Genomic DNA, 10,094 nt, shown 5'->3' on the forward strand with positions numbered 1-10,094 from the left:
CAAGGACTTCCAATTCTTCCTGCTTGTTTCCAGGCTCTACGATTCATGTACAGGCACCTAAGGTAACTAGTTGATTGTCCCGATTTCTCAGGAAGTATGAGAACACCACTCCTGTTGCCCACTCCTGCTTGCTTCCTCCAGGTCTCTCATTTCCCCACTTACCTCAGGGCCTCGGTCCCCACCTCTCGGCAAAGCTCCTTCCCCCAGCGAACCTAGAATATAATGGTGCGATTGTCATATTTGGACTTTATAGTCTGGCTATGGCTGCTACTTTGCAGTGTTTGGGGCAGTGAGCTGCTAACAAGGAAGCAAGAGTAATCTAGTGAGTCATCCAGGAACACTAGGACTTAGTGGGAGCAAGCAAACAAAGGACTGCAGGAAGAGAGGAAGAGCGGGGCAGTCAGGAGAGTAGAAGCACGTGGCACAGAGTGATCCATCCATCGTGGCAAAGAATAAATATTTAACCCTGCCATCATTGAAGAAGGTGCTCATCCCACCGGTGGAAAAAGGGAGCCATGCATCCCCAAAGCTGGGAGTTAAGACTACCTCTTTCAAGAGGAAATAAGGGGTGCTGGTGGTAGTGGTAACAAACACAGGTGATGCAGTGGAGGTGGTAAAGGGCACAGAAGCATCCATCCATGGTCTGTGTTGTCAGAAAATCTCCTGCCTGTCCAGAGTCCAAGTATGAGATGTTACAGAAAGGCCACTGAAACTCAATCAGTCCTCAGACTATTACCCCATGCTGGATAGAGAGGCTGAGATGTTTCATTCCTTTTTTACTTCAGTCTTCACAAAAAAAATCAACTGTCAGATAACTAGCAAACTTAGAATCAGGGATGGAGCAGGTAGGTATTCAGCCTTGAACAGGAACAGAACAAATCAGAAATTACTTAGATAAGCCTGATATTTTCAGATCAGCAAGGCCTGATGAGATTCCTTTTAGGATACTCACAGAATTGGCTGAAGCAAATGTAGAGCTATTGACTATTATCTTTAGAATTCATGGAGGTCAGATGAAGTTCCAGAAGATAAAAATAGTGAAAATAGTACTTATTTTCTATAAAGGGAATAAAGAAGAGGACACAGATCAGTTGGTCTAATTCAGTATTTGGCAAGATATGGGAACATATCATCAATGAATTGTAATCATGTACCAGATGACAAGATCATATGTAATAACCAACACGTTTTCATGATTAAATCAGGCCTAACCAACCTAATTTCTTTCTCTGAATGGATAAGAAGGAGCAGTGGATGTGATATACCACAACTTTAACAAGGCTTTTGATACCATCTCTCATGCCATTCTCATATGTAAGCTAAGGAAATACAAACCTGATGAAACTAGAGTAAGGTGACACATAGCTGAAAGATTCAGTGTCAGACTGAGAAGCCAGTTTCTCAGGAGTCTGTCCTGCACATGGTTCTCTTCAAAATCTTTATTAATGAGCTGGAGAATGGAATTGAATGCACAAACAGAGAATTGGCTGATGACACCAGGCTGAGTGGAACAGCAAACACTCTAGAAGACAGAATTAAGATTCAAAATGACCTTCATATACCAGAAGAATGGCTTGAAATAAAATAGAGGAAGTTCTGCAAATTCAAGTACAAAGGGCTACATGTACAAAAGAACAGTCAAATATACAAATATAAACTGAGGAATGACTGGCTAGGCTGCAGTGCTGTAGAAAAAGGCCTGTGGTAATAGTGGACCACAAACTAAATATGGTTCAGCAGTGTGCTATTGTTGCAAAAATTAAAAAAGCGAATGGCATGTTGATTTGTATTAACAGGAGAATCATATGCAAGTCACTGGAAACCATTCTTCCACTCTTTTAATCATTGGTGAGTCTTTATTTGGAGATGCATGTGCAAGTTGGGGCAAATTAGAAAGAAAACAAAAGAAGTGCAATAAAAATGACATATGGAGAAAGGTTAGAACAGATGCAAATACACAGAGGATTGTTATAAAGAGGATAGAGATCAACTGTTCTATGAGCACATCTACACTACACCCACAGGAGTGATGCCCAAGCCATGCTCCCAAACACACTCTGCCCATCTGCTCCTACTTATACACACCAATTCCAGAAAGAAAGACATGAAGCTGTTCTGAGGTGCTCCCTTGTTATCACTCTTGAGACTTCTGTCTCCAGGATGCATGAGAACAACCATTGGAGTGGCTTCACTGACAAATTTCTGGGTTTGGTGAGGGCATGGGGGTGAGCAGCTTCAAAATATCCCTCCTTAGACACTGCAGTGTAGCCATACTCTCTGCATCTACCAGGCAAGAAGTTGTGGGCATAAATACCAAGGGGGGAAATAGTGCAGTTGAGGTGTTGTTGTAGCCATGATGGTCCAGGAAATATTGAGAAAAAAGGATTTTCTGGAACATCTTCTGGACAAAGTATAGTTAGGAGAGTTGTTGGACCAGTTTTGTGGCATCAAGCAGCTGTCCTAAGGATTAATGGGGGAAATACATGTTATATATCCACAAGAGTTCTCTCACAATGAGGATGATCAAGCAGTAGAAGAGGTTAGCTAGAGATTGTAGAATAGCCATCATTGGAAGTTTGTAACGTCAGTTTAGACCACTGGTACACAACTTCTGGCCCATGGAGCTGTCTCATCTGGCATGCAGGCATGATGGATTGCATCCTCAAACCAACTCCATATTCCAGCCACGTGCTAGATTAGGCCTGAGGACTGACCTTGTGCATGGGATCTGGTGCACAAATTGGCCCAGCACCAGTCATCTGATCCACAGGGCCAAATAGGTTGACCACCAGTGATTTAGACAAACATTCTTCTGGAACAGTTCAGACAGGAATGATCCTGCTTAGATCATTTTAAGGTTGGATTAGATGACATCTGGAGGTCTCTTCCAGCCCTCTGATACTATATGGCATCATTGGAAGTTTTCATTTATAAATGGGACTTAAACCCAAGATTTAACACTACAGAACAACTGTCGTGTTTTGTTCCAATACAGTACCCACATTCGTGCTTTTAAAATGTAAGTTATTTGGCCTAGGGATTCCCTCCTTTGTTTGATATATTCTATGTATATAGTAATGCAACCTGTACTGTTGCAGAACTATATAAACAATAAACAACACTAAAATCAGGCTGTCAAAAGGCTTAAAAATCAAATCTCAACTACATTTTCCACTTCTCACCCAGACTCAGCATCATCCCTTTATCTCAGCAGGAACAGCTTTCAGAAATAGTTTATGGTTAACATCTTGCATCTAGCAAAGTAAATCCAGAGAAACTCCACAGGCTTCAGTGGTGTCACTTTGAGTTTGTTTTGATGTAAAAAAGACAAAAAATATGGCTAATTATTTTAAGATTTACAAGTTTCCTACATATTTTTTTCGCCAAATACAATATAAGTTTGCTCAGATGACTTAGCAAAGTCACACCCTTACTAGTAACTTGACATCTATCCTTACTATTTATGATTGCTGCCAAATTGAGCAAATTCCATCTCATTACCTAGGGGTGAAACCTTGCTTATTCTGTCACTGACACAGTGTCAAAAGAATGGTTTAAACAGAAGCAAGAATTCTATCGTGAGAAAACTGATAGCCTCTAAACATGTCAATTGATTTCAATATACATAGGATCATTAATATTTTTTTCAAATTGCTTGGCAACATGAGGACATGTGTATAGATCTAGAGTTTTTGGGAAACACGGGATAAAAAGATAAGTGGAATTATCATTTACACACCCAAGATTTGGATTGGGGAGCAGAAATCTGGGAAATAATTTAGTTGACTCTAGCACAATAACTCCTGTACTATAATTACATGGTCTCATTTGCATAGACACTCCCATAATGGTTGTAACAAGAGTAGGAACTTTGCAGTGGAAACCCAAGCTATCAAACATGTTGTACTTGGGGGACAGGAAAAAGGAAATGGAAACACAAATAAAAAGCTATGTGGGCTAATCCAGTCACTTCCATATGCATATAGCTGCTATAAGTTAATTTAAAGGTAAAGTTAATGTAAGTGTCCAGTATTCTACTACATGCATGAATTACAAATATTACAGTAATGACTTGCTACCTCTTCTTAGAGTGGTGTTCTTGTTATGCAAGGGTCCTGCCTTCCTAGCAGCTCCATCCTGCCATTTAGGTATGGCTGCTTAATCAAGAAAGATAGTAATGTCCCAGAGCTGATGCACCATGTCATAAAGCAGGGTGGTATGTCTCAGTTTGCCTGAAGTCCTATGTTTCCATCAAAACTTCTGCTTTGCAGTAGGGAGTATGAGACCATATGCAGCCATACTATGGGGAAGACCATTGCAAAATTGGATTATGATAACGATAACGCTTACATTTAGTTAGCCAAGATAAGACCAAGCAGCAGTTTGGAGAAAAGACATTTTTGTAGCAACATCATGAGGAAAAAATAGGCAAAAAAAGAGAGTCTCATTCTAAGGAAAGACTAAACAGATGGGGCTCCTAGTGAGAAAGTTGTATCCCACAAAAAGCATCCGAAGTGTAAAAAGTATGAGACTATCCATGCCTAAACACAGATGTAGTTAGCCATATTAGTCTGAAGTCAAGTCGAAGGCAGGGTTGCTTGTGCTATATATACACGACACACATCCCACACAGAACTACCAATGTCACAAGAATCTGGGATGCAGAGTGCTAGCCCAAAAACAAAAGAGATCTCTGTAAAATTGTGGTAGCTTACAGAATAAAAGGCAAAAATCAAAGGAATCTGAGAGATAGGAACTAAAAACAAACAGACCAGAAGGGGGTAAGGAATGTACAACAAAGAGTGAGGATGAGGCTGAATAAATAAATGCCCCAAATCCTGGTCACAGACTACACTGCAGTCAGGATTTCTCTCAGGAACTCTCTTTCTTAGTAGCATGTCCCCCTACATATTTAGTCAGCACACCATTTAAGGAAAATGGAAAAACATTGTCAAAGATGGAATATTAAAATAAATATTAGCCTTCTTGGCTTTCCTTGGTAATACATATTTCACTTCAGCTTAAAAATTAAATCAAGAGACTCTCAGCTTGATTGTTCCAGCATCCTGTCCTGCAATCCATCTTCCAGGTGTGCTGCCTGAAACTTGCTGCCAAATGTAGAAAACTATAAAAATTCAAATGCGTTTAGCATGAAGAATCTCTTAATTTAGCCTCACTAGGTTATTTCACCTATAAGTATGTTTGTTTATTCATTTGTTTTGTTTGCTTGCAAGTACTAAGCATTTATCTGATGCATTAATGATACTGCAGTTTTGAAATAGCCTAGAAACTAAATGCTACACAATGAGTGATGGTCAATTAAAATTTAGAACTCCTTGCTTTCCAACCCTCTGCTCATTCCTCTAATTAATATGCAGCTATGATTTTGTTACCTGTAATTTTTTCTTATTACATTTATTTAAAGTTCTCAAAAGCCCCTAACATACTTTATTAGTATTATTGGACTATAACGTTTTCACCTGTATTTTATCCTGGATTTTATATATTGTTGCTTTTGGCAAAGCTAATATCATAAGCAAAATAAAGTCTGTCTATGATTTATTTAGTCAATTACTATTTTTTTCAGAGGATTTTCAAGTAGACGGTCAATTTATTTAGAGACTCAAAAGATTGAATTGCCATTACACCACCTTTGAGAGATCAGGAAACTAAAACATACATCAATTTGCTTCAATAAATCGTACAAAATCCATTTCTGACCTGGCCTTTTTATATTCAACATTTGATTGGAAGTGTATAGAAATGTAAAAAAAGTTAAAAGGCAAAGAGTAAGAGAAACTATGCCTCTCCATACCCAAAAGAAAAACAATAAAGACGACAGAGCAGGACCTTCAAATTGTATAAATCATGGTAAATTATATTTGGTTTAAGTTATATGAAATCAGTGTTAATAAAAAGGTATCACCTAGAGACTAGACAGACTGGGAAAATGAACTCTTCTAGTTCCCTATAAAACAGATGTAATATTAGCACAACAATATGAGATTCCTCAGTTTCATACTGGAAAAGCTTTACATTTAATTTTCAAAAGTCAAACCAAATTATAGTTTAAAGGAAAGTATTTTGAGCAACAGTGGCAGGAGAATGAGATGCATCTGACAGGTTTGAACCTTCTCTAAGGTTCTGTTCTTCTAGACCACTTGGTCAAAAGCCTCAGTTGTGGCATGTGTGTGGCTTAATCTTACCAGTTAAAAGTAATTCTTCTTGACCCTGTGCTCACGTGGCTCCTCAGAAATCAAGGTCATCATCATTTTCCATTGGCTACCAAACAGTCACAAAAACAAAGCACATTTTCTTCTCTGCTGACTTCAGCTGGATTAGAACCAGTGACAACTAAAAGAGAAAGTGCTTCTGTTCTGCAAGACATTTATCTACTGGATTAGGATAATTTGATTTAGAAAATTAAGTAAATCACAAGAGGGAGACAATAAAGTAATGGGAAATATATTCTTAACACTTGATATTAAGGAAAAGACCATTATAGTTGATACATAAGAATAATGCCAGCTTCTAAGTAGATACAAAATTTCATGAAAAATGCAAGTCGTTATAAATGTTAGTACTTACACAAAAGAAGAAAGAGTGTTTCCTATTCTATTGTCTGCATATCCTTCCATATCTTGCATAACTGTTAAAATATAAGGAATTTCAAAAGGCCCACAGGAAAAAATACAAGTATGCAATTAGTATGATTATGCAGAAAAGCAAATGTAAACACATCCTATGTTTGGATTTATAATAGCTCAGTCATTTATAAAGAGTCAAAGTAGTGGGGGGGGGGTTTTCTCCCTGCATGAAAGTTATACTAAGATTTATAATATGATATATAAAGCACAATTGTTTCAGAACACTGGACATTGTTTTATAGAATAATATGAAAAGTACTTGGTAACTCTCTGGAAAAAGTCAGTTACATAAGAACTTGCTATACAGCTACTTACAGTCCTTTACATAACTAACATCATCATTGCAAATGACTCCTATTTTTACTGTTTCTCCTTAGTAGTTTACATCAAATAGTGGGCTCTAAAATTCTAATTAAAAGGAAAACCAGAACATTTTAGTTATAGAACTGCCATCTATCTCACACTGGATTTCTATTTTATTCTTTGCTTGGATTTTTTTCTATAACTAAAGATTGCCTGCATGATTATTGTCTGCATTTTATGGAAAACAAACTTCCAGACAGAATTCTTGCTTCCAAGTTTCATCCTGGAGATTGTCTATGTGGTAGTCAAAAAACAACAGAATGCTTAAACAGTTTTTTTTTTTTTTTTCAAAAAAGAAAGTGAATTTAATTTTTGGTTAAAGATGCAGGACTGACAAACCTGCACACCTCAAGTTCATAGGAGCAGCATTGACAGCAGCAAAGACAGCACCCCACCCTACCCTGCCAATATGGTCCAGCCCTGAGGCAGAAGTAACACTTCTAAAGAAGAAATGTTTTCATTTCTACTGCAATAGCCAGCCAGGTTACATATCTGTGCCAGCGCTTGTGATGTAGCCAGCGATCCACTAGAAAGATGGCTGTGGACCCAATCCAATTCTCTTTCAAGTCAACGGAGAAACTTCTATTGAGTTCAGTGGAAGCTGAACCAAGCCCTGTGAAAAGTAACGGGTTCTGATGAACTGAGCACAGGACAAGGAATCAATGACCCCCTAATCCCAGCATTGCCACTAATTGACTGTATGACTTCTCAGTTTATATTAACCTCTCATTTGCCACTCTGTAAAATAAATATGCCAACACTTACCTATCTTGTCAGGATGGTGATGGAATAATTGTTAAGCTCTGTAGTATCTATTATTATATACCTCTCCCAACAGCCATGAGGTAGCAGTGGACTAAACGCCTCTCTCTCAGACTGAGAATGTTAAAGATCTAATTCTAGGATCTGGCCCTTACAAGTAAAGGATTTTCAGTCTTTGCCATTATAATCTTTGCTCAGCTATCCTGTTTCCTGAATAATTTACCAAAACAGAACAAATGCTCAATATATAGAAAAAGAAATGCACACAAAACACCGCTGTACATCCTTTTTCATCATACAAAAACAAATGGCACAATGGTTTGGTTTCCATCCCGTCAGAGATTGTGTAAAACCCTATACAAAAACTATTTGGATAAATACAGATACATAGATATTACACTTGTATAATATAGATACTGTAATTCAAGCCCTTTAGGCAAGTTCACATGAAACTGGAAATGTATGCCTTAGGTACCCTACAGAGTTGGCATAAGCCTCATCTTCCACTTCTCTGGTTTAAAAAAGGAGTAGAAGAAGGGAAATAACCATCAGCCTTATTAATACTGAATGCAAAGTGCATAAGTTTAGCTGTAGCTGTAGGGTTTTTGAAGCAATTGATTTGACAGACCCGGTACACATAAAATCCTTTGTTTTTAAATCCACATTTATTCCCCAGCTTGCTTACTGTTTCATAAAAATGAAAATCTACATGTCTTGCCTGTATCAAACTTATCTCCTGAGATTGTTCAAATAAACCTCATAAACCTCCAGTGCTTTAAGCCAAGCCTGTGTACTAGAAGGGCTCCTGGCCATTATTGTGGTAATGCAGTGTGGTAATGGGCATCTGTAATTTGTGGTATCTTGTAAAATTTATTTTATTTAAAAAAACAAAACAAAACAAAAAAAACTTATGCACCATCACAAGAAGCTCACAGCTCTGGAAAAATTAAAGTCAGTATGAAATTTTACTTATAGACCACATAATTTACATGGATTTACATAAATACAGAGATATTAAAATACTAAATCAAAGCTAACTAACAGAGAGTTGAGTATTACATGTTAAGAGACCTTTAAAATCAATTACATTTTTAGTAACATCAGAATTTTATATATAGTATATAAAATCCATATACTCTTCTACATATATGTTCTATACAGAATACATACATATAGAAGGATTATGTGTGTGTGTGTGTGTGTGTGTGTGTGTGTGTGTGTGTGTGTGCGTATATATATATCTCCACCCTTCTTTTTTCTTCCAGTAATAGGGCAATTTTATAATTGCAATAAGATCTGACAAGCAGTACACTTCTGGGGAATTATTGCATGCCTTGAGTGCATAAGGCAGAAAAAAGAGAGTGTCTGACTTAAGACACTAGAGAAATAGAATCATCAACCAGAAATGCACTCAAGCAAGGTGGAACATCTTACTGCCTTTATAAAACTGGAAATTATACACTATTAAAGAAAGACACAAAATAAAGGGGAAAACCTTCTCTCTATATTCAATGTAAATCAACACTCAGGCAGCATTGCTGCTCCCTGAACACACGTCAGCATCCTAATTCCATTCCCTGGTGGTGCAATAATGCGCTGCAGTTGTGTAAGGGGGTTAAACAGAAAAGTTCATGCACCCCGCATTGAAAAACAGATTTTCTCCTTTCTTACAGACAGACAACCTGACAGTTGTTAGAATCATATCTCTTGGTGTTGAGACTCACAAACACCCGCATCAAACTGCCACGTAAAAAAACATCCATCACTACTAGGTAAATGTTGCCACACTAACCTGAGCTGATGGAGCAGCTCCTTTAGTTGCATGATGGAGCACTTGCCTCCAAGGCTGGAGACATAATAGATTCTAGCTCAACAGCAATGTCCCCATCTGATCAGCTGAGGCGGTAAAGGGAAAAATGTGGAAAAGAGACCAGACCAGAACCCCACATTTCGGAGCTATCTTGCAACATTTCCAGAACTGTGCATGGTCCCGTCTCAAGGCCATATTGCCCCTTCCTTAAATGTATGGAACGATCTTTAACAGGGTCCGCTATTTATTCCAGCCTGCTACCTTTCACACTGGAGATGCCCATGCTTTTGGAAAACATAACAGCCATCCCTTCCATCAGGACCTGGAGGGTGTGAGGAAGGAGAAAGCCTGTAGAGAGCACAGATTAAAAACCCTTGGAAATGACATCCAGTTAGGATTTGCTAGCAATGTGTGCCTAAAGGGAAATATAGATTGCTCTCTTTCTTCATATGATTCCTCTCTATTGTGTTTACGGTTCATGAACATGCACAGAAGAGCATCGCCTCTGCTGT

The sequence above is a fragment of the Alligator mississippiensis genome, chromosome 1, assembly GCF_030867095.1.
Source record: "Alligator mississippiensis isolate rAllMis1 chromosome 1, rAllMis1, whole genome shotgun sequence".
Taxonomy (NCBI): domain Eukaryota; kingdom Metazoa; phylum Chordata; order Crocodylia; family Alligatoridae; genus Alligator; species Alligator mississippiensis.